Source organism: Gadus chalcogrammus, chromosome 5, assembly GCF_026213295.1.
Source record: "Gadus chalcogrammus isolate NIFS_2021 chromosome 5, NIFS_Gcha_1.0, whole genome shotgun sequence".
Lineage (NCBI taxonomy): Eukaryota > Metazoa > Chordata > Actinopteri > Gadiformes > Gadidae > Gadus > Gadus chalcogrammus.
In genome coordinates this window covers 767,457-791,420 of record NC_079416.1, presented here as the reverse complement: position 1 = coordinate 791,420, position 23,964 = coordinate 767,457, and the positions used below count along the sequence as shown (strand labels likewise).

At 44.8% G+C, this 23,964-nt stretch overlaps 18 non-coding genes across 18 annotated transcripts; all 18 read right to left on the bottom strand.

The window, feature by feature from the left end:
• Nucleotides 1-5,461: 5,461 nt before the first annotated feature.
• On the bottom strand, nt 5,462-5,534 carry trnav-aac (transfer RNA valine (anticodon AAC)). Its single transcript has one exon. It is a non-coding gene; the product is annotated as a tRNA-Val (tRNA).
• Nucleotides 5,535-6,308: 774 nt separating this feature from the next.
• Nucleotides 6,309-6,381, bottom strand: trnav-aac (transfer RNA valine (anticodon AAC)). The gene has a single exon. It is a non-coding gene; the product is annotated as a tRNA-Val (tRNA).
• A 1,839-nt stretch (nt 6,382-8,220) lies between these two features.
• Nucleotides 8,221-8,293, bottom strand: trnav-aac (transfer RNA valine (anticodon AAC)). Its single transcript has one exon. It is a non-coding gene; the product is annotated as a tRNA-Val (tRNA).
• A 536-nt stretch (nt 8,294-8,829) lies between these two features.
• Nucleotides 8,830-8,902, bottom strand: trnav-uac (transfer RNA valine (anticodon UAC)). The gene has a single exon. It is a non-coding gene; the product is annotated as a tRNA-Val (tRNA).
• A 1,529-nt stretch (nt 8,903-10,431) lies between these two features.
• Nucleotides 10,432-10,504, bottom strand: trnav-aac (transfer RNA valine (anticodon AAC)). The gene has a single exon. It is a non-coding gene; the product is annotated as a tRNA-Val (tRNA).
• Nucleotides 10,505-11,040: 536 nt separating this feature from the next.
• On the bottom strand, nt 11,041-11,113 carry trnav-uac (transfer RNA valine (anticodon UAC)). The gene has a single exon. It is a non-coding gene; the product is annotated as a tRNA-Val (tRNA).
• A 2,837-nt stretch (nt 11,114-13,950) lies between these two features.
• On the bottom strand, nt 13,951-14,023 carry trnav-uac (transfer RNA valine (anticodon UAC)). Its single transcript has one exon. It is a non-coding gene; the product is annotated as a tRNA-Val (tRNA).
• Nucleotides 14,024-14,869: 846 nt separating this feature from the next.
• Nucleotides 14,870-14,942, bottom strand: trnav-uac (transfer RNA valine (anticodon UAC)). The gene has a single exon. It is a non-coding gene; the product is annotated as a tRNA-Val (tRNA).
• A 547-nt stretch (nt 14,943-15,489) lies between these two features.
• trnav-cac (transfer RNA valine (anticodon CAC)) lies at nt 15,490-15,562 on the bottom strand. The gene has a single exon. It is a non-coding gene; the product is annotated as a tRNA-Val (tRNA).
• A 474-nt stretch (nt 15,563-16,036) lies between these two features.
• trnav-uac (transfer RNA valine (anticodon UAC)) lies at nt 16,037-16,109 on the bottom strand. Its single transcript has one exon. It is a non-coding gene; the product is annotated as a tRNA-Val (tRNA).
• Nucleotides 16,110-17,409: 1,300 nt separating this feature from the next.
• Nucleotides 17,410-17,482, bottom strand: trnav-uac (transfer RNA valine (anticodon UAC)). The gene has a single exon. It is a non-coding gene; the product is annotated as a tRNA-Val (tRNA).
• Nucleotides 17,483-18,701: 1,219 nt separating this feature from the next.
• Nucleotides 18,702-18,774, bottom strand: trnav-aac (transfer RNA valine (anticodon AAC)). Its single transcript has one exon. It is a non-coding gene; the product is annotated as a tRNA-Val (tRNA).
• A 1,354-nt stretch (nt 18,775-20,128) lies between these two features.
• On the bottom strand, nt 20,129-20,201 carry trnav-uac (transfer RNA valine (anticodon UAC)). The gene has a single exon. It is a non-coding gene; the product is annotated as a tRNA-Val (tRNA).
• A 547-nt stretch (nt 20,202-20,748) lies between these two features.
• On the bottom strand, nt 20,749-20,821 carry trnav-cac (transfer RNA valine (anticodon CAC)). Its single transcript has one exon. It is a non-coding gene; the product is annotated as a tRNA-Val (tRNA).
• A 781-nt stretch (nt 20,822-21,602) lies between these two features.
• trnav-aac (transfer RNA valine (anticodon AAC)) lies at nt 21,603-21,675 on the bottom strand. Its single transcript has one exon. It is a non-coding gene; the product is annotated as a tRNA-Val (tRNA).
• A 547-nt stretch (nt 21,676-22,222) lies between these two features.
• trnav-cac (transfer RNA valine (anticodon CAC)) lies at nt 22,223-22,295 on the bottom strand. Its single transcript has one exon. It is a non-coding gene; the product is annotated as a tRNA-Val (tRNA).
• A 780-nt stretch (nt 22,296-23,075) lies between these two features.
• Nucleotides 23,076-23,148, bottom strand: trnav-aac (transfer RNA valine (anticodon AAC)). Its single transcript has one exon. It is a non-coding gene; the product is annotated as a tRNA-Val (tRNA).
• A 536-nt stretch (nt 23,149-23,684) lies between these two features.
• On the bottom strand, nt 23,685-23,757 carry trnav-uac (transfer RNA valine (anticodon UAC)). The gene has a single exon. It is a non-coding gene; the product is annotated as a tRNA-Val (tRNA).
• Nucleotides 23,758-23,964: the final 207 nt, after the last annotated feature.

The window sequence follows — 23,964 nt, the reverse complement described above, 5'->3', positions numbered from 1 at the left end:
CTCAATGTCATCCTCCTCCTCTCCTTCATTCTCGTTTTCACCCTCACTACAACAAATGTCAGCATTGTTACACTCTTCCTTTGAGATTATTTTTCTGGCCACTCGTTGTAATGAGCGCCACCTCTCTCCCTCCTCTTCGAACAAAGCTAGCACTAACCTTTCCCTGTCCTTCTTCGCTAAGGCCGTTTTTCCACTTCTGTTATCTATGTAACTCCTTATTACTACCTCCATGTCCCGATACATTGTTGGATCAAAAGTCCCTCCCATGGGCCATATAGTACCTGCTACTTCTGTCCTTTCTTCCCAATTCTCAGAGATCTTTTTCATCTCACCTTTGAGCAATAGACGGTCTCTACTCAAAATCTCTACCGCTGTTGGTGCCATTTTTAATTATTACTTTATTACTTTATTTATCTATTCTGAAGTACACTATTTATTAATACAATTTATTTGAGTTTATTCTGCTAGTTATTTTCTATACTTTATTATCTCTAAGCTACAAACGTGAACTCCTCCCCGGCGCTCGTCTCCCTCCCTGCTTTGCAGGCTCCTGCTCGTCCCCTGTGTGATTGCTCGTGCACGTGCAGTTAGTCAGCGCGGCGATGTCAAAGAAGATTACACATTTATTCAATACTTCAACAAATTAACTATTCTCTATCCGTCTAATTTATTTATGATTATCAACTAATTTAAACAAATTAACTATTCTCTGTCCGCCTAATTTATTTATGACAGAATCAACAACAACAAAAAATGAACCGGGTCGTAAAAACCTCAGAGGTAACTTAATCCTAACACGACTTAAATACAGACAATAAGCCGGTTCATACAATTTCTTTATCTTATATTGAAAAATGTCCGAATTGTTTGTAATTAATTACAAATAAAAAGTTGACCGAGCGTAGAAACTGGCCTTTTGATTAAAATATGAACAGTCGGATGGATAATCAATCAACCAGAATTTCAAACAAGAACCCATTGCCACACAGCACCAAGATCAGAGTTACAGACTGGCCCTTTCTTTAGATCCAACACTGCAGCGTGATTGGAAGATTAGCGGGTCAAAACTCATTCAAACGGAACGTCAAACGACAAGCCCATTCTTTTAAAATAATGGCTGAATACATAACCATTCGAACAGATCAAGAACAAACAAGAAACTTCTCAAAACACCAAGATCAGGATTAGCTAATCACCTGAAGCGGAATCCCAACCAAGAGACTTATCTATTCAAAAAGTGCGAGAAGCCTGTTTTCTCAAAATAGCAAGATCGGAATCAGAAATTCACCTGGTGTAGGATCTGCAGGTCAACTGCACCAAGATGAGCATTTAAAATTCACTAGTCAGTATCCCAAGAAAGCTCCTCAAATAAAAACGACTGAATTAATTCCCAACTGACAACTCAACTCCAAATAGGATACTGTCAGAAAAGATCCTACAGGTCTGTTTCTTTCGACCTGCGGGCCTGCTGGCCCTGTCCTTGTTAGAACTTTCCACTAATTCGTTCCTCCACAAGACAGTCACAGGACTTACAGTAAGCTTATTTAACCAAAACACCAAAACACCAAATAACAACAACTCGTATCAAAATAGGGAGCCACAAAAGCGTCTTGGTCATTTAGAACCACAGACGCGCGTATGGCCCATGTGCGCGCGCACGTCAATCTCTCCCGCGGAGCCCCCGTATCTCTCACTCGCTCATTTATCTATAATTTCGGTTCGTTTGATCGAAGAGACACTTTACCTGCTGCTCGGCGTTCAGACGGGGCAAGAACAGATCAAACGACTCTATCCTATATATGGCAAGACAACTTACCCTTGAGCTCTGGTCGTATGATCCGTTCGCGTCCCGTCCTCTGGCCCGGCAGCTGGCGAGTCCCTATTTCCTCCTGGTCGCGACGCCAAATATGTAGGAGATTAACCGAGATATAAAACACTTAGACTAATTTAAGAGAGAGTGTAAAAGAAATCGAGGGGTCCGGAGCAAGAATTGAAAAAGACTTTATCGTGCAGCAAAACAACAACGACAACAGCCTGAGTGGGTTTGCAAAGTCACTGGCCCCACATCGGGCTGCAGCCTCACTTATACACGTATAGGAATTTCTTTGTTTACAATGGAGTCACAATGGAGTCACAATGGGGTTTCCGCCCGTCAATCTTCGTCACAGCATGTTATCAACTGCCCAGTTCAGTGGTCTGCATGGATCAACCTCATTAGCCAAGATGACCCAAGGCTAAAAAGGCTGAGGTCAACTTTAGCTTGACCCAAGGCTGAAAGGGCTTGGACCAACTTAGCTTCCCCCCAGTTCCCTATACATTCCTGTGCACCATCTGTTCTGAATCCAGATTCTGCAAACACAATGCTTTCCACTATTTAAAATATAAAACCTATTAATAATCATGGTTTATCATAGAGTATACTCACTAATTTCTACCACATGAACAGGTTTTCAGCGCAGGTTTAAACACTTAATAATATGACGCGGCTATCGGTTGAAGAGGTGGCGTGGTGCCAAGTAGACGCTGCTGAAGGCTCTGTTCCAGATAGACTCATCACGAATAGCTGCTTGATAGTAAAGCAGGAGAATTTAAACATTAACTTTGTTGATCTCAAAACAGTTTTGATGTTTCCGCCCGGTTTCGAACCGGGGACCTTTCGCGTGTGAGGCGACCGTGATAACCACTACACTACGAAAACACATACACTGTGTATCTGGCGACCCATCAGAATCCCGTCATCAACCGTCCAGTCTAGTTCACAACATTTAATGGAACCAGGGTCAGAGTGGTCAGGTGTGAATGTAAGTGGTTATATCATACATATTTGAAACATATTATCCTAAACATCCATTTGCCCATCTGCTACCGCGGGGAACAATGCAAGCACGCTAGGCCTCAATTGTAAAGTCGTAACGACAGCGGCCAAAGCCCGCCACGACATGCTAATGGACTACGAACCGTCCATTGCACGCTAGACGATCCAGGATGAGACGGTTACTCCAGAAGTCCATGCTGGAGAGGTGCACGTAGAAGACTCAGTAACGCTAGGCAAAACAGGAAAGGAGGTTGACACCAAGACACTCCTAAGAAGTTCTCACAACTAGAGTTAGAGTTTAACTTTCACACAGTCTATGCTATCAACTGCGAGCACTAAATACAAATACTTTCACCATGTTTCCGCCCAGTCTCGAACCGGGGATCTTTCCCGTGTTAGGCGAACGTGATAACCACTACACTACGGAAACCATGTAGAATGAGCAAAACCCTAGAAAATTTTGTCAGCAGAAGCTCCCGCATGAACAGGTTTTCAGCGCAGGTTTAAACACTTAATAATATGACGCGGCTATCGGTTGAAGAGTTGGCGTGGTGCCAAGTAGACGCTGCTGAAGTTTCTGTTCCAGATAGCCTTTTCCCGAATAGCTGCTTGATAGTAAAGCAGGAGAATTTAAACATTAACTTTGTATATCTCAAAAAGATGAAACTGTTTCTGCCCGGTTTCGAACCGGGGACCTATCGCGTGTTAGGCGAACGTGATAATCACTACACAACGGAAACCTATTAGCTTGAGCATAACCCTAGAAAATGTTGTCAGCAGAAGCTCCCGCATGAACAGGTTTTCAGCGCAGGTTTAAACACTTAATAATATGACGAGGCTATCGGTTGAAGAGGTGGCGTGGTGCCAAGTAGTCACTGCTGAAGGTCCTGTTCCAGACAGACTTTTCCCGAATAGCTGCTTGATAGCAAAGCAGGAGAATTTAAACATTAAATTTGTAATTAATGCTGTTTCCCCCCGGTCTTGAACCGGGGACCTATCGCGTGTAAGGCGAACGTGATAACCACTACACTACGGAAACCTGTGCGAAAGAAAAGAAAACTAGAAAATATTGTCATCAGAAGCACCCGCATGAACAGGTTTTCCGCGTTGGTTTAAATACTTAATAATCTGACGAGGCTATCGGTTGAAGAGGGGGCGTGGTGCCAAGTAGACGCTGCTGAAGTTTCTGTTCCAGATAGACTTTTCCCGAATAGCTGCTTGATAGTAAAGCAGGAGAATTTAAACATTAACTTTGTTGATCTCATAACAGTTTTGATGGGACCTTTCGCGTGTGAGGCGAACGTGATAACCACTAGACTACGAATACACATACACCTAGTATCTGGCAACCCATCAGAATCCCGTCATCAACCGTCCAGTCTAGTTCACAACATTTAATGGAACCAGGGTCAGAGTGGTCAGGTGTGAATGTAAGTGGTTATATCTTACATATTTGAAACATATTATCCTAAACATCCATTCGCCCATCTGCTACCGCGGGGAACAATGCTAGCACACTAGGCCTCAATTGTAAAGTCGTAACGACAGCGGCCAAAGCCCGCCACGACATGCTAATGGACTACGAACCGTCCATTGCACGCTAGACGATCCAGGATGAGACGGTTACCCCAGAATTCCATGCTGGAGAGGTGCACGTAGAAGACTCAGTAACGCTAGGCAAAACAGGAAAGGAGGTTGACACCAAGACACTCCTAAGAACTTCTCACAACTAGAGTTAGAGTTTAACTTTCATACAGTCTATGCTCTCAACTGCGAGCACTAAATACAAATACTTTCACCATGTTTCCGCCCGGTCTCGAACCGGGGACCTATCGCATGTAAGGCGAACGTGATAACCACTAAACTACGGAAACCATTGAGAATGAAAACAAACCTAGAAAATATTGTGATCAGAAGCACCCGCATGAACAGGTTTTCCGCGTTGGTTTAAATACTTAATAATATGACGAGGCTATCGGTTCAAGAGGTGGCGTGGTGCCAAGTAGACGCTGCTGATGGTTCTGTTCAAGATAAACTCTTCACGAATAGCTACTTGATAGTAAAGCAGGAGAATTTAAACATTAACTTTGTATACCTCAAAACAATAATGCTGTTTCCGCCGGTTTCGAATCGGGGACCTTTCGCGTGTGAGGCTAACGTGATAACCACTACACTACGGAAACACATACACAAGAATCTGGCAACCCATCAGAATCCTGTCATCAACCGTCCAGTCGAGTTCACACCATTTAATGGAACCAGGGTCAGAGTGGTCAGGTGTGAATGTAAGTGGTTATATCATACATATTTGAAACATATTATCCTAAACATCCATTCGCCCATCTGCTACAGCGGGGAACAATGCTAACACGCTAGGCCTCAATTGTAAAGTCGTAACGACAGCGGCCAAAGCCCGCCACGACATGCCAATGGCCTACGAACCGTCCATTGCATGCTAGACGATCCAGGATGAGACGGTTACCCCAGAAGTCCATGCTGGAGAGGTGCACGTAGAAGACTCAGTAACGCTAGGAAAATCAGGAAAGGAGGTTGACACCAAGACACTTCTCACAACGAGAGTTCGAGTTTAACTTTCATACAGTCTATGCTCTCAACTGCGAGCGCTAAATACAAATACTTTCACCATGTTTCCGCCCGGTCTCGAACCGGGGACCTTTCGCGTGTTAGGCGAACGTGATAACCACTACACTACGGAAACCATGTCGATTGAGCAAAACCCTAGACAATTTTGTCAGCAGAAGCTCCCACATGAACAGATTTTCAGCGCAGGTTTAAACACTTAATAATATGACGAGGCTATCGGTTGAAGAGGTGGCGAGGTGCCAGGTAGACGCTGCTGAAGGCTCTGTTCCAGATAGACTCATCACGAATAGCTGCTTGATAGTAAAGCAGGAGAATTTAAACATTAACTTTGTTGCTCTCAAAACAGTTTTGATGTTTCCGCCCGGTTTCGAACCGGGGACCTTTCGCGTGTGAGGCGAACGTGATAACCACTACACTACGAATACACGTACACCTAGTATCTGGCAACCCATTAGAAACCCGTCATCAACCGTCCAGTCTAGTTCACAACATTTAATGGAACCAGGGTCAGAGTGGTCAGGTGTGAATGTAAGTGGTTATATCATACATATTTGAAACATATTATCCTAAACATCCATTCGCCCATCTGCTACCGCGGGGAACAATGCTAGCACGCTAGGCCTCAATTGTAAAGTCGTAATGACAGCGGCCAAAGCCCGCCACGACATGCTAATGGACTACGAACCGTCCATTGCACGCTAGACGATCCAGGATGAGACGGTTACCCCAGAAGTCCATGCTGGAGAGGTGCACGTAGAAGACTCAGTAACGCTAGGAAAATCAGGAAAGGAGGTTGACACCAAGACAATTCTCACAACGAGAGTTCGAGTTTAACTTTCATACAGTCTATGCTCTCAACTGCGAGCGCTAAATACAAATACCTTCACCATGTTTCCGCCCGGTCTCGAACCGGGGACCTTTCGCGTGTTAGGCGAACGTGATAACCACTACACTACGGAAACCATATCGATTGAGCAAAACCCTAGACAATTTTGTCAGCAGAAGCTCCCGCATGAACAGGTTTTCAGCGCAGGTTTAAACACTTAATAATATGACGAGGCTATCAGTTGAAGAGGTGGCGTGGTGCCAAGTAGACGCTGCTGAAGGCTCTGTTCCAGATAGACTCATCACGAATAGCTGCTTGATAGTAAAGCAGGAGAATTTAAACATTAACTTTGTTGATCTCAAAACAGTAATGCTGTTTCCGCCCTGTTTCGTACCGGGGACCTTTCAAGTGTTAGGCGAACGTGATAACCACTACACTACGGAAACCATGTAGATTGAACAAAACCCTAGAAAATTTTGTCAGCAGAAGCTCCCGCATGAACAGGTTTTCAGAGCAGGTTTAAACACTTAATAATATGATGCGGCTATCGGTTGAAGAGTTGGCGTGGTGCCAAGTAGACGCTGCTGAAGTTTCTGTTCCAGATAGCCTTTTCCCGAACAGCTGCTTGATAGTAAAGCAGGAGAATTTAAACATTAACTTTGTATATCTCAAAACGATGAAACTGTTTCTGCCCGATTTCGAACCGGGGACCTATCGCATGTTAGGCGAACGTGATAATCACTACACAACGGAAACCTATTAGCTTGAGCATAACCCTAGAAAATTTTGTCAGCAGAAGCTCCCACATGAACAGGTTTTCAGCGCAGGTTTAAACACTTAATAATATGACGAGGCTATCGGTTGAAGAGGTGGCGTGGTGCCAAGTAGACGCTGCTGAAGGCTCTGTTCCAGATAGACTCATCACGAATAGCTGCTTGATAGTAAAGCAGGAGAATTTAAACATTAACTTTGTTGATCTCAAAACAGTTTAGATGTTTCTGCCCGGTTTGGAACCGGGGACCTTTCGCGTGTGAGGCGAACGTGATAACCACTACACTACGAATACACATACACCTAGTATCTGGCAACCCATCAGTATCCCGTCATCAACCGTCCAGTCTAGTTCACAACATTTAATGGAACCAGGGTCAGAGTGGTCAGGTGTGAATGTAAGTGGTTATATCATACATATTTGAAACATATTATCCTAAACATCCATTCGCCCATCTGCTACCGCGGGGAACAATGCTAGCACGCTAGGCCTCAATTGTAAAGTCGTAACGACAGCGGCCAAAGCCCGCCACGACATGCTAATGGACTACGAACCGTCCATTGCACGCTAGACGATCCAGGATGAGACGGTTACCCCAGAAGTCCATGCTGGAGATGTGCACGTAGAAGACTCAGTAACGCTAGGCAAAACAGGAAAGGAGGTTGACACCAAGACACTCCTAAGAACTTCTCACAACCAGAGTTAGAGTTTAACTTTCACACAGTCTATGCTATCAACTGCGAGCACTAAACACAAATACTTTCACCATGTTTCCGCCCGGTCTCGAACCGGGGACCTTTCGCGTGTAAGGCGAACGTGATAACCACTAAACTACGGAAACCTGTGAGAATGAAAAAAAAACTAGAACATTTTGTGATCAGAAGCACCCGCATGAACAGGTTTTCCGCGTTGGTTTAAATACTTAATAATATGACGAGGCTTGTAAAGTCGTAACGACAGCGGCCAAAGCCCACCACGACATACCAATGGCCTACGAACCGTCCATTGCATGCTAGACGATCCAGGATGAGACGGTTACCCCAGAAGTCCATGCTGGAGAGGTGCACGTAGAAGGCTCAGTAACGCTAGGAAAATCAGGAAAGGAGGTTGACACCCAGACACTTCTCACAACTAGAGTTCGAGTTTAACTTTCATACAGTCTATGCTCTCAACTGCGAGCGCTAAATACAAATACTTTCACCATGTTTCCGCCCGGTCTCGAACCGGGGACCTATCGCGTGTTAGGCGAACGTGATAACCACTACACTACGGAAACCATGTCGAATGAGCAAAACCCTAGAAAATTTTGCCAGCAGAAGCTCCCGCATGAACAGGTTTTCAGCGCAGGTTTAAACACTTAATAATATGACGCGGCTATCGGTTGAAGAGGTGGCGTGGTGCCAAGTAGACGCTGCTGAAGTTTCTGTTCCAGATAGCCTTTTCCCGAATAGCTGCTTGATAGTAAAGCAGGAGAATTTAAACATTAACTTTGTATATCTCAAAACGATTAAACTGTTTCTGCCCGGTTTCGAACCGGGGACCTATCGCGTGTTAGGCGAACGTGATAATCACTACACAACGGAAACCTATTAGCTTGAGCATAACCCTAGAAAATGTTGTCAGCAGAAGCTCCCGCATGAACAGGTTTTCAGCGCAGGTTTAAACACTTAATAATATGACGAGGCTATCGGTTGAAGAGGTGGCGTGGTGCCAAGTAGTCACTGCTGAAGGTCCTGTTCCAGACAGACTTTTCCCGAATAGCTGCTTGATAGCAAAGCAGGAGAATTTAAACATTAAATTTGTAATTAATGCTGTTTCCGCCCGGTCTTGAACCGGGGACCTTTCGCGTGTAAGGCGAACGTGATAACCACTACACTACGGAAACCTGTGCGAAAGAAAAAAAAACTAGAAAATATTGTCATCAGAAGCACCCGCATGAACAGGTTTTCCGCGTTGGTTTAAATACTTAATAATATGACGAGGCTATCGGTTGAAGAGGGGGCGTGGTGCCAAGTAGACGCTGCTGAAGTTTCTGTTCCAGATAGACTTTTCCCGAATAGCTGCTTGATAGTAAAGCAGGAGAATTTAAACATTAACTTTGTATATCTCAAAACAATGAAACTGTTTCTGCCCGGTTTCAAACCGGAGACCTTTCGCGTGTTAGGCGAACGTGATAATCACTACACAACGGAAACCTGTTAGCTTGAGCATAACCCTAGAACATTTTGTCAGCAGAAGCTCCCACATGAACAGGTTTTCAGCGCAGGTTTAAACACTTAATAATATGACGAGGCTATCGGTTGAAGAGGTGGCGTGGTGCCAAGTAGACGCTGCTGAAGGCTCTGTTCCAGATAGACTCATCACGAATAGCTGCTTGATAGTAAAGCAGGAGAATTTAAACATTAACTTTGTTGATCTCAAAACAGTTTAGATGTTTCTGCCCGGTTTGGAACCGGGGACCTTTCGCGTGTGAGGCGAACGTGATAACCACTACACTACGAATACACATACACCTAGTATCTGGCAACCCATCAGTATCCCGTCATCAACCGTCCAGTCTAGTTCACAACATTTAATGGAACCAGGGTCAGAGTGGTCAGGTGTGAATGTAAGTGGTTATATCATACATATTTGAAACATATTATCCTAAACATCCATTCGCCCATCTGCTACCGCGGGGAACAATGCTAGCACGCTAGGCCTCAATTGTAAAGTCGTAACGACAGCGGCCAAAGCCCGCCACGACATGCTAATGGACTACGAACCGTCCATTGCACGCTAGACGATCCAGGATGAGACGGTTACCCCAGAAGTCCATGCTGGAGATGTGCACGTAGAAGACTCAGTAACGCTAGGCAAAACAGGAAAGGAGGTTGACACCAAGACACTCCTAAGAACTTCTCACAACCAGAGTTAGAGTTTAACTTTCACACAGTCTATGCTATCAACTGCGAGCACTAAACACAAATACTTTCACCATGTTTCCGCCCGGTCTCGAACCGGGGACCTTTCGCGTGTAAGGCGAACGTGATAACCACTAAACTACGGAAACCTGTGAGAATGAAAAAAAAACTAGAACATTTTGTGATCAGAAGCACCCGCATGAACAGGTTTTCCGCGTTGGTTTAAATACTTAATAATATGACGAGGCTTGTAAAGTCGTAACGACAGCGGCCAAAGCCCACCACGACATACCAATGGCCTACGAACCGTCCATTGCATGCTAGACGATCCAGGATGAGACGGTTACCCCAGAAGTCCATGCTGGAGAGGTGCACGTAGAAGGCTCAGTAACGCTAGGAAAATCAGGAAAGGAGGTTGACACCCAGACACTTCTCACAACTAGAGTTCGAGTTTAACTTTCATACAGTCTATGCTCTCAACTGCGAGCGCTAAATACAAATACTTTCACCATGTTTCCGCCCGGTCTCGAACCGGGGACCTATCGCGTGTTAGGCGAACGTGATAACCACTACACTACGGAAACCATGTCGAATGAGCAAAACCCTAGAAAATTTTGCCAGCAGAAGCTCCCGCATGAACAGGTTTTCAGCGCAGGTTTAAACACTTAATAATATGACGCGGCTATCGGTTGAAGAGGTGGCGTGGTGCCAAGTAGACGCTGCTGAAGTTTCTGTTCCAGATAGCCTTTTCCCGAATAGCTGCTTGATAGTAAAGCAGGAGAATTTAAACATTAACTTTGTATATCTCAAAACGATTAAACTGTTTCTGCCCGGTTTCGAACCGGGGACCTATCGCGTGTTAGGCGAACGTGATAATCACTACACAACGGAAACCTATTAGCTTGAGCATAACCCTAGAAAATGTTGTCAGCAGAAGCTCCCGCATGAACAGGTTTTCAGCGCAGGTTTAAACACTTAATAATATGACGAGGCTATCGGTTGAAGAGGTGGCGTGGTGCCAAGTAGTCACTGCTGAAGGTCCTGTTCCAGACAGACTTTTCCCGAATAGCTGCTTGATAGCAAAGCAGGAGAATTTAAACATTAAATTTGTAATTAATGCTGTTTCCGCCCGGTCTTGAACCGGGGACCTTTCGCGTGTAAGGCGAACGTGATAACCACTACACTACGGAAACCTGTGCGAAAGAAAAAAAAACTAGAAAATATTGTCATCAGAAGCACCCGCATGAACAGGTTTTCCGCGTTGGTTTAAATACTTAATAATATGACGAGGCTATCGGTTGAAGAGGGGGCGTGGTGCCAAGTAGACGCTGCTGAAGTTTCTGTTCCAGATAGACTTTTCCCGAATAGCTGCTTGATAGTAAAGCAGGAGAATTTAAACATTAACTTTGTTGATCTCATAACAGTTTTGATGGGACCTTTCGCGTGTGAGGCGAACGTGATAACCACTAGACTACGAATACACATACACCTAGTATCTGGCAACCCATCAGAATCCCGTCATCAACCGTCCAGTCTAGTTCACAACATTTAATGGAACCAGGGTCAGAGTGGTCAGGTGTGAATGTAAGTGGTTATATCATACATATTTGAAACATATTATCCTAAACATCCATTCGCCCATCTGCTACAGCGGGGAACAATGCTAACACGCTAGGCCTCAATTGTAAAGTCGTAACGACAGCGGCCAAAGCCCGCCACGACATGCCAATGGCCTACGAACCGTCCATTGCATGCTAGACGATCCAGGATGAGACGGTTACCCCAGAAGTCCATGCTGGAGAGGTGCACGTAGAAGACTCAGTATCGCTAGGCAAAACAGGAAAGGAGGTTGACACCAAGACACTCCTAAGAACTTCTCACAACTAGAGTTAGAGTTTAACTTTCATACAGTCTATGCTCTCAACTGCGAGCACTAAATACAAATACTTTCACCATGTTTCCGCCCTGTCTCGAACCGGGGACCTATCGCGTGTAAGGCGAACGTGATAACCACTACACTACGGAAACCTTTGAGAATTAAAACAAACCTAGAAAATATTGTGATCAGAAGCACCCGCATGAACAGGTTTTCCGTGTTGATTTAAATACTTAATAATATGACGAGGCTATCGGTTCAAGAGGTGGCGTGGTGCCAAGTAGACGCTGCTGATGGTTCTGTTCAAGATAAACTCTTCACGAATAGCTACTTGATAGTAAAGCAGGAGAATTTAAACTTTAACTTTGTATACCTCAAAACAATAATGCTGTTTCCGCCCGGTTTCGAATCGGGGACCTTTCGCGTGTGAGGCTAACGTGAAAACCACTACACTACGGAAACACATACACAAGAATCTGGCAACCCATCAGAATCCTGTCATCAACCGTCCAGTCGAGTTCACACCATTTAATGGAACCAGGGTCAGAGTGGTCAGGTGTGAATGTAAGTGGTTATATCATACATATTTGAAACATATTATCCTAAACATCCATTCGCCCATCTGCTACAGCGGGGAACAATGCTAACACGCTAGGCCTCAATTGTAAAGTCGTAACGACATCGGCCAAAGCCCGCCACGACATGCCAATGGCCTACGAACCGTCCATTGCATGCTAGACGATCCAGGATGAGACGGTTACCCCAGAAGTCCATGCTGGAGAGGTGCACGTAGAAGACTCAGTAACGCTAGGAAAATCAGGAAAGGAGGTTGACACCAAGACACTTCTCACAACGAGAGTTTGAGTTTAACTTTCATACAGTCTATGCTCTCAACTGCGAGCGCTAAATACAAATACTTTCACCATGTTTCCGCCAGGTCTCGAACCGGGGACCTTTCGCGTGTTAGGCGAACGTGATAACCACTACACTACGGAAACCATGTCGATTGAGCAAAACCCTAGAAAATTTTGTCAGCAGAAGCTCCCGCATGAACAGGTTTTCAGCGCAGGTTTAAACACTTAATAATATGACGAGGCTATCAGTTGAAGAGGTGGCGTGGTGCCAAGTAGACGCTGCTGAAGGCTCTGTTCCAGATAGACTCATCACGAATAGCTGCTTGATAGTAAAGCAGGAGAATTTAAACATTAACTTTGTTGATCTCAAAACAGTATTGCTGTTTCCGCCCGGTTTCGTACCGGGGACCTTTCAAGTGTTAGGCGAACGTGATAACCACTACACTACGGAAACCATGTAGATTGAACAAAACCCTAGAAAATTTTGTCAGCAGAAGCTCCCGCATGAACAGGTTTTCAGAGCAGGTTTAAACACTTAATAATATGATGCGGCTATCGGTTGAAGAGTTGGCGTGGTGCCAAGTAGACGCTGCTGAAGTTTCTGTTCCAGATAGCCTTTTCCCGAACAGCTGCTTGATAGTAAAGCAGGAGAATTTAAACATTAACTTTGTATATCTCAAAACGATGAAACTGTTTCTGCCCGATTTCGAACCGGGGACCTATCGCATGTTAGGCGAACGTGATAATCACTACACAACGGAAACCTATTAGCTTGAGCATAACCCTAGAAAATTTTGTCAGCAGAAGCTCCCACATGAACAGGTTTTCAGCGCAGGTTTAAACACTTAATAATATGACGAGGCTATCGGTTGAAGAGGTGGCGTGGTGCCAAGTAGACGCTGCTGAAGGCTCTGTTCCAGATAGACTCATCACGAATAGCTGCTTGATGGTAAAGCAGGAGAATTTAAACATTAACTTTGTTGATCTCAAAACAGTTTAGATGTTTCTGCCCGGTTTCGAACCGGGGACCTTTCGCGTGTTAGGCGAACGTGATAATCACTACACAACGGAAACCTATTAGCTTGAGCATAACCCTAGAAAATGTTGTCAGCAGAAGCTCCCGCATGAACAGGTTTTCAGCGCAGGTTTAAACACTTAATAATATGACGAGGCTATCGGTCGAAGAGGTGGTGTGGTGCCAAGTAGTCACTGCTGAAGGTCCTGTTCCAGACAGACTTTTCCCGAATAGCTGCTTGATAGCAAAGCAGGAAAATTTAAACATTAAATTTGTAATTAATGCTGTTTCCGCCCGGTCTTGAACCGGGGACCTTTCGCGTGTAAGGCGAACGTGATAACCACTACACTACGGAAACCTGTGCGAAAGAAAAAAAAACTAGAAAAAATTGTCATCAGAAGCACCCGCATGAACAGGTTTTCCGCGTTGGTTTAAATACTTAATAATATGACGAGGCTATCGGTTGAAGAGGTGGCGTGGTGCCAAGTAGACGCTGCTGAAGTTTCTGTTCCAGATAGACTTTTCCCGAATAGCTGCTTGATAGTAAAGCAGGAGAATTTAAACATTAACTTTGTATATCTCAAAACAATGAAACTGTTTCTGCCCGGTTTCAAACCGGAGACCTATCGCATGTTAGGCGAACGTGATAATCACTACACAACGGAAACCTATTAGCTTGAGCATAACCCTAGAAAATTTTGTCAGCAGAAGCTCCCACATGAACAGGTTTTCAGCGCAGGTTTAAACACTTAATAATATGACGAGGCTATCGGTTGAAGAGGTGGCGTGGTGCCAAGTAGACGCTGCTGAAGGCTCTGTTCCAGATAGACTCATCACGAATAGCTGCTTGATGGTAAAGCAGGAGAATTTAAACATTAACTTTGTTGATCTCAAAACAGTTTAGATGTTTCTGCCCGGTTTCGAACCGGGGACCTTTCGCGTGTTAGGCGAACGTGATAATCACTACACAACGGAAACCTATTAGCTTGAGCATAACCCTAGAAAATGTTGTCAGCAGAAGCTCCCGCATGAACAGGTTTTCAGCGCAGGTTTAAAGACTTAATAATATGACGAGGCTATCGGTTGAAGAGGTGGCGTGGTGCCAAGTAGTCACTGCTGAAGGTCCTGTTCCAGACAGACTTTTCCCGAATAGCTGCTTGATAGCAAAGCAGGAAAATTTAAACATTAAATTTGTAATTAATGCTGTTTCCGCCCGGTCTTGAACCGGGGACCTTTCGCGTGTAAGGCGAACGTGATAACCACTACACTACGGAAACCTGTGCGAAAGAAAAAAAAACTAGAAAAAATTGTCATCAGAAGCACCCGCATGAACAGGTTTTCCGCGTTGGTTTAAATACTTAATAATATGACGAGGCTATCGGTTGAAGAGGGGGCGTGGTGCCAAGTAGACGCTGCTGAAGTTTCTGTTCCAGATAGACTTTTCCCGAATAGCTGCTTGATAGTAAAGCAGGAGAATTTAAACATTAACTTTGTATATCTCAAAATAATGAAACTGTTTCTGCCCGGTTTCAAACCGGAGACCTTTCGCGTGTTAGGCGAACGTGATAATCACTACACAACGGAAACCTGTTAGCTTGAGCATAACCCTAGAAAATTTTGTCAGCAGAAGCTCCCACATGAACAGGTTTTCAGCGCAGGTTTAAACACTTAATAATATGACGAGGCTATCGGTTGAAGAGGGGGCGTGGTGCCAAGTAGACGCTGCTGAAGGCTCTGTTCCAGATAGACTCATCACGAATAGCTGCTTGATAGTAAAGCAGGAGAATTTAAACATTAACTTTGTTGATCTCAAAACAGTTTTGATGTTTCCGCCCGGTTTCGAACCGGGGACCTTTCGCGTGTGAGGCGAACGTGATAACCACTACACTACAAAAACACATACACGCAGTATCTGGCAACCCATCAGAATCCCGTCATCAACCGTCCAGTCTAGTTCACAACATTTAATGGAACCAGGGTCAGAGTGGTCAGGTGTGAATGTAAGTGGTTATATCATACATATTTGAAACATATTATCCTAAACATCCATTCGCCCATCTGCTACCGCGGGGAACAATGCTAGCACGCTAGGCCTCAATTGTAAAGTCGTAACGACAGCGGCCAAAGCCCGCCACGACATGCTAATGGACTACGAACCGTCCATTGCACGCTAGACGATCCAGGATTAGACGGTTAGCCCAGAAGTCCATGCTGGAGAGGTGCACGTAGAAGACTCAGTAACGCTAGGCAAAACAGGAAAGGAGGTTGACACCAAGACACTCCTAAGAACTTCTCACAACTAGAGTTAGAGTTTAACTTTCATACAGTCTATGCTCTCAACTGCGAGCACTAAATACAAATACTTTCACCATGTTTCCGCCCGGTCTCGAACCGGGGACCTATCGCGTGTAAGGCGAACGTGATAACCACTACACTACGGAAACCTTTGAGAGTGAAAACAAACCTAGAAAATATTGTGATCAGAAGCACCCGCATGAACAGGTTTTCCGTGTTGGTTTAAATACTTAATAATATGACGAGGCTATCGGTTCAAGAGGTGGCGTGGTGCCAAGTAGACGCTGCTGATGGTTCTGTTCAAGATAAACTCTTCACGAATAGCTACTTGATAGTAAAGCAGGAGAATTTAAACTTTAACTTTGTATACCTCAAAACAATAATGCTGTTTCCGCCCGGTTTCGAATCGGGGACCTTTCGCGTGTGAGGCTAACGTGATAACCACTACACTTCGGAAACACATACACAAGAATCTGGCAACCCATCAGAATCCTGTCATCAACCGTCCAGTCGAGTTCACACCATTTAATGGAACCAGGGTCAGAGTGGTCAGGTGTGAATGTAAGTGGTTATATCATACATATTTGAAACATATTATCCTAAACATCCATTCGCCCATCTGCTAAAGCGGGGAACAATGCTAACACGCTAGGCCTCAATTGTAAAGTCGTAACGACAGCGGCCAAAGCCCGCCACGACATGCCAATGGCCTACGAACCGTCCATTGCATGCTAGACGATCCAGGATGAGACGGTTACCCCAGAAGTCCATGCTGGAGAGGTGCACGTAGAAGACTCAGTAACGCTATGAAACTCAGGAAAGGAGGTTGACACCAAGACACTTCTCACAACGAGAGTTCGAGTTTAACCTATCGCATGTTAGGCGAACGTGATAATCACTACACAACGGAAACCTATTAGCTTGAGCATAACCCTAGAAAATTTTGTCAGCAGAAGCTCCCACATGAACAGGTTTTCAGCGCAGGTTTAAACACTTAATAATATGACGCTGCTATCGGTTGAAGAGTTTGCGTGGTGCCAAGTAGACGCTGCTGAAGTTTCTGTTCCAGATAGCCTTTTCCCGAATAGCTGCTTGATAGTAAAGCAGGAGAATTTAAACATTAACTTTGTATATCTCAAAACGATGAAACTGTTTCTGCCCGGTTTCGAACCGGGGACCTATCGCGTGTTAGGCGAACGTGATAATCACTACACAACGGAAACCTATTAGCTTGAGCATAACCCTAGAAAATGTTGTCAGCAGAAGCTCCCGCATGAACAGGTTTTCAGCGCAGGTTTAAACACTTAATAATATGACGAGGCTATCGGTTGAAGAGGTGGCGTGGTGCCAAGTAGTCACTGCTGAAGGTCCTGTTCCAGACAGACTTTTCCCGAATAGCTGCTTGATAGCAAAGCAGAAGAATTTAAACATTAAATTTGTAATTAATGCTGTTTCCGCCCGGTCTTGAACCGGGGACCTTTCGCGTGTAAGGCGAACGTGATAACCACTACACTACGGAAACCTATGCGAAAGAAAAAAAAACTAGAAAATATTGTCATCAGAAGCACCCGCATGAACAGGTTTTCCGCGTTGGTTTAAATACTTAATAATATGACGAGGCTATCGGTTGAAGAGGGGGCGTGGTGCCAAGTAGACGCTGCTGAAGTTTCTGTTCCAGATAGACTTTTCCCGAATAGCTGCTTGATAGTAAAGCAGGAGAATTTAAACATTAACTTTGTATAGCTCAAAACAATGAAACTGTTTCTGCCCGGTTTCAAACCGGAGACCTTTCGCGTGTGAGGCGAACGTGATAACCACTACACTACGAATACACATACGCCTAGTATCTGGCAACCCATCAGAATCCCGTCATCAACCGTCCAGTCTAGTTCACAACATTTAATGGAACCAGGGTCAGAGTGGTCAGGTGTGAATGTAAGTGGTTATATCATACATATTTGAAACATATTATCCTAAACATCCATTCGCCCATCTGCTACCGCGGGGAACAATGCTAGCACGCTAGGCCTCAATTGTAAAGTCGTAACGACAGCGGCCAAAGCCCGCCACGACATGCTAATGGACTACGAACCGTCCATTGCACGCTAGACGATCCAGGATGAGACGGTTACCCCAGAAGTCCATGCTGGAGATGTGCACGTAGAAGACTCAGTAACGCTAGGCAAAACAGGAAAGGAGGTTGACACCAAGACACTCCTAAGAACTTCTCACAACCAGAGTTAGAGTTTAACTTTCACACAGTCTATGCTATCAACTGCGAGCACTAAACACAAATACTTTCACCATGTTTCCGCCCGGTCTCGAACCGGGGACCTTTCGCGTGTAAGGCGAACGTGATAACCACTAAACTACGGAAACCTGTGAGAATGAAAAAAAAACTAGAAAATTTTGTGATCAGAAGCACCCGCATGAACAGGTTTTCCGCGTTGGTTTAAATACTTAATAATATGACGAGGCTTGTAAAGTCGTAACGACAGCGGCCAAAGCCCACCACGACATACCAATGGCCTACGAACCGTCCATTGCATGCTAGACGATCCAGGATGAGACGGTTACCCCAGAAGTCCATGCTGGAGAGGTGCACGTAGAAGGCTCAGTAACGCTAGGAAAATCAGGAAAGGAGGTTGACACCCAGACACTTCTCACAACTAGAGTTCGAGTTTAACTTTCATACAGTCTATGCTCTCAACTGCGAGCGCTAAATACAAATACTTTCACCATGTTTCCGCCCGGTCTCGAACCGGGGACCTATCGCGTGTTAGGCGAACGTGATAACCACTACACTACGGAAACCATGTCGATTGAGCAAAACCCTAGAAAATTTTGCCAGCAGAAGCTCCCGCATGAACAGGTTTTCAGCGCAGGTTTAAACACTTAATAATATGACGCGGCTATCGGTTGAAGAGGTGGCGTGGTGCCAAGTAGACGCTGCTGAAGTTTCTGTTCCAGATAGCCTTTTCCCGAATAGCTGCTTGATAGTAAAGCAGGAGAATTTAAACATTAACTTTGTTGATCTCAAAACAGTTTTGATGTTTCCGCCCCGTTTCGAACCGGGGACCTTTCGCGTGTGAGGCGACCGTGATAACCACTACACTACGAAAACACATACACTGTGTATCTGGCGACCCATCAGAATCCCGTCATCAACCGTCCAGTCTAGTTCACAACATTTAATGGAACCAGGGTCAGAGTGGTCAGGTGTGAATGTAAGTGGTTATATCATACATATTTGAAACATTTTATCCTAAACATCCATTTGCCCATCTGCTACCGCGGGGAACAATGCAAGCACACTAGGCCTCAATTGTAAAGTCGTAACGACAGCGGCCAAAGCCCGCCACGACATGCTAATGGACTACGAACCGTCCATTGCACGCTAGACGATCCAGGATGAGACGGTTACTCCAGAAGTCCATGCTGGAGAGGTGCACGTAGAAGACTCAGTAACGCTAGGCAAAAAAGGAAAGGAGGTTGACACCAAGACACTCCTAAGAACTTCTCACAACTAGAGTTAGAGTTTAACTTTCACACAGTCTATGCTATCAACTGCGAGCACTAAATACAAATACTTTCACCATGTTTCCGCCCAGTCTCGAACCGGGGATCTTTCCCGTGTTAGGCGAACGTGATAACCACTACACTACGGAAACCATGTAGAATGAGCAAAACCCTAGAAAATTTTGTCAGCAGAAGCTCCCGCATGAACAGGTTTTCAGCGCAGGTTTAAACACTTAATAATATGACGCGGCTATCGGTTGAAGAGTTGGCGTGGTGCCAAGTAGACGCTGCTGAAGTTTCTGTTCCAGATAGCCTTTTCCCGAATAGCTGCTTGATAGTAAAGCAGGAGAATTTAAACATTAACTTTGTATATCTCAAAACGATGAAACTGTTTCTGCCCGGTTTCGAACCGGGGACCTATCGCGTGTTAGGCGAACGTGATAATCACTACACAACGGAAACCTATTAGCTTGATGAACAGGTTTTCAACGCAGGTTTAAACACTTAATAATATGACGAGGCTATCGGTTGAAGAGGTGGCGTGGTGCCAAGTAGTCACTGCTGAAGGTCCTGTTCCAGACAGACTTTTCCCGAATAGCTGCTTGATAGCAAAGCAGGAGAATTTAAACATTAAATTTGTAATTAATGCTGTTTCCGCCCGGTCTTGAACCGGGGACCTTTCGCGTGTAAGGCGAACGTGATAACCACTACACTACAGAAACCTGTGCGAAAGAAAAAAAAACTAGAAAATATTGTCATCAGAAGCACCCGCATGAACAGGTTTTCCGCGTTGGTTTAAATACTTAATAATATGACGAGGCTATCGGTTGAAGAGGGGGCGTGGTGCCAAGTAGACGCTGCTGAAGTTTCTGTTCCAGATAGCCTTTTCCCGAATAGCTGCTTGATAGTAAAGCAGGTGAATTTAAACATTAACTTTGTATAGCTCAAAACAATAAAACTGTTTCTGCCCGGTTTCAAACCGGAGACCTTTCGCGTGTTAGGCGAACGTGATAATCACTACACAACGGAAACCTGTTAGCTTGAGCATAACCCTAGAAAATTTTGTCAGCAGAAGCTCCCACATGAACAGGTTTTCAGCGCAGGTTTAAACACTTAATAATATGACGAGGCTATCGGTTGAAGAGGTGGCGTGGTGCCAAGTAGACGCTGCTGAAGGCTCTGTTCCAGATAGACTCATCACGAATAGCTGCTTGATAGTAAAGCAGGAGAATTTAAACATTAACTTTGTTGATCTCAAAACAGTTTTGACGTTTCCGCCCGGTTTCGAACCGGGGACCTTTCGCGTGTGAGGCGAACGTGATAACCACTACACTACAAAAACACATACACGCAGTATCTGGCAACCCATAAGAATCCCGTCATCAACCGTCCAGTCTAGTTCACAACATTTAATGGAACCAGGGTCAGAGTGGTCAGGTGTGAATGTAAGTGGTTATATCATACATATTTGAAACATATTATCCTAAAAATCCATTCGCCCATCTGCTACCGCGGGGAACAATGCTAGCACGCTAGGCCTCAATTGTAAAGTCGTAACGACAGCGGCCAAAGCCCGCCACGACATGCTAATGGACTACGAACCGTCCATTGCACGCTAGACGATCCAGGATGAGACGGTTACCCCAGAAGTCCATGCTGGAGAGGTGCACGTAGAAGACTCAGTAACGCTAGGCAAAACAGGAAAGGAGGTTGACACCAAGACACTCCTAAGAACTTCTCACAACTAGAGTTAGAGTTTAACTTTCATACAGTCTATGCTCTCAACTGCGAGCACTAAATACAAATACTTTCACCATGTTTCCGCCCGGTCTCGAACCGGGGACCTATCGCGTGTAAGGCGAACTTGATAACTACACTACGGAAACCTTTGAGAATGAAAACAAACCTAGAAAATATTGTGATCAGAAGCACCCGCATGAACAGGTTTTCAGCGCAGGTTTAAACACTTAATAATATGACGCGGCTATCGGTTGAAGAGTTGGCGTGGTGCCAAGTAGACGCTGCTGAAGTTTCTGTTCCAGATAGCCTTTTCCCGAATAGCTGCTTGATAGTAAAGCAGGAGAATTTAAACATTAACTTTGTTTATCTCAAAACAGTATTGCTGTTTCCGCCCGGTTTCGAACCGGGGACCTTTCGCGTGTTAGGCGAACGTGATAACCACTACACTACGGAAACCATGTCGATTGAGCAAAACCCTAGAAAATTTTGCCAGCAGAAGCTCCCGCATGAACAGGTTTTCAGCGCAGGTTTAAACACTTAATAATATGACGCGGCTATCGGTTGAAGAGGTGGCGTGGTGCCAAGTAGACGCTGTTGAAGTTTCTGTTCCAGATAGCCTTTTCCCGAATAGCTGCTTGATAGTAAAGCAGGAGAATTTAAACATTAACTTTGTATAGCTCAAAACAATGAAACTGTTTCTGCCCGGTTTCAAACCGGAGACCTTTCGCGTGTTAGGCGAACGTGATAATCACTACACAACGGAAACCTGTTAGCTTGAGCATAACCCTAGAAAATTTTGTCAGCAGAAGCTCCCACATGAACAGGTTTTCAGCGCAGGTTTAAACACTTAATAATATGACGAGGCTATCGGTTGAAGAGGTGGCGTGGTGCCAAGTAGACGCTGCTGAAGGCTCTGTTCCAGATAGACTCATCACGAATAGCTGCTTGATAGTAAAGCAGGAGAATTTAAACATTAACTTTGTTGATCTCAAAACAGTTTTGATGTTTCCGCCCGGTTTCGAACCGGGGACCTTTCGCGTGTGAGGCGAACGTGATAACCACTACACTACAAAAACACATACACGCAGTATCTGGCAACCCATAAGAATCCCGTCATCAACCGTCCAGTCTAGTTCACAACATTTAATGGAACCAGGGTCAGAGTGGTCAGGTGTGAATGTAAGTGGTTATATCATACATATTTGAAACATATTATCCTAAAAATCCATTCGCCCATCTGCTACCGCGGGGAACAATGCTAGCACGCTAGGCCTCAATTGTAAAGTCGTAACGACAGCGGCCAAAGCCCGCCACGACATGCTAATGGACTACGAACCGTCCATTGCACGCTAGACGATCCAGGATGAGACGGTTACCCCAGAAGTCCATGCTGGAGAGGTGCACGTAGAAGACTCAGTAACGCTAGGCAAAACAGGAAAGGAGGTTGACACCAAGACACTCCTAAGAACTTCTCACAACTAGAGTTAGAGTTTAACTTTCATACAGTCTATGCTCTCAACTGCGAGCACTAAATACAAATACTTTCACCATGTTTCCGCCCGGTCTCGAACCGGGGACCTATCGCGTGTAAGGCGAACTTGATAACTACACTACGGAAACCTTTGAGAATGAAAACAAACCTAGAAAATATTGTGATCAGAAGCACCCGCATGAACAGGTTTTCAGCGCAGGTTTAAACACTTAATAATATGACGCGGCTATCGGTTGAAGAGTTGGCGTGGTGCAAGTAGACGCTGCTGAAGTTTCTGTTCCAGATAGCCTTTTCCCGAATAGCTGCTTGATAGTAAAGCAGGAGAATTTAAACATTAACTTTGTTTATCTCAAAACAGTATTGCTGTTTCCGCCCGGTTTCGAACCGGGGACCTTTCGCGTGTTAGGCGAACGTGATAACCACTACACTACGGAAACCATGTCGATTGAGCAAAACCCTAGAAAATTTTGCCAGCAGAAGCTCCCGCATGAACAGGTTTTCAGCGCAGGTTTAAACACTTAATAATATGACGCGGCTATCGGTTGAAGAGGTGGCGTGGTGCCAAGTAGACGCTGTTGAAGTTTCTGTTCCAGATAGCCTTTTCCCGAATAGCTGCTTGATAGTAAAGCAGGAGAATTTAAACATTAACTTTGTATAGCTCAAAACAATGAAACTGTTTCTGCCCGGTTTCAAACCGGAGACCTTTCGCGTGTTAGGCGAACGTGATAATCACTACACAACGGAAACCTGTTAGCTTGAGCATAACCCTAGAAAATTTTGTCAGCAGAAGCTCCCACATGAACAGGTTTTCAGCGCAGGTTTAAACACTTAATAATATGACGAGGCTATCGGTTGAAGAGGTGGCGTGGTGCCAAGTAGTCACTGCTGAAGGTCCTGTTCCAGACAGACTTTTCCCGAATAGCTGCTTGATAGCAAAGCAGGAGAATTTAAACATTAAATTTGTAATTAATGCTGTTTCCGCCCGGTCTTGAACCGGGGACCTTTCGCGTGTAAGGCGAACGTGATAACCACTACACTACGGAAACCTATGCGAAAGAAAAAAAAACTAGAAAATATTGTCATCAGAAGCACCCGCATGAACAGGTTTTCCGCGTTGGTTTAAATACTTAATAATATGACGAGGCTATCGGTTGAAGAGGGGGCGTGGTGCCAAGTAGACGCTGCTGAAGTTTCTGTTCCAGATAGACTTTTCCCGAATAGCTGCTTGATAGTAAAGCAGGAGAATTTAAACA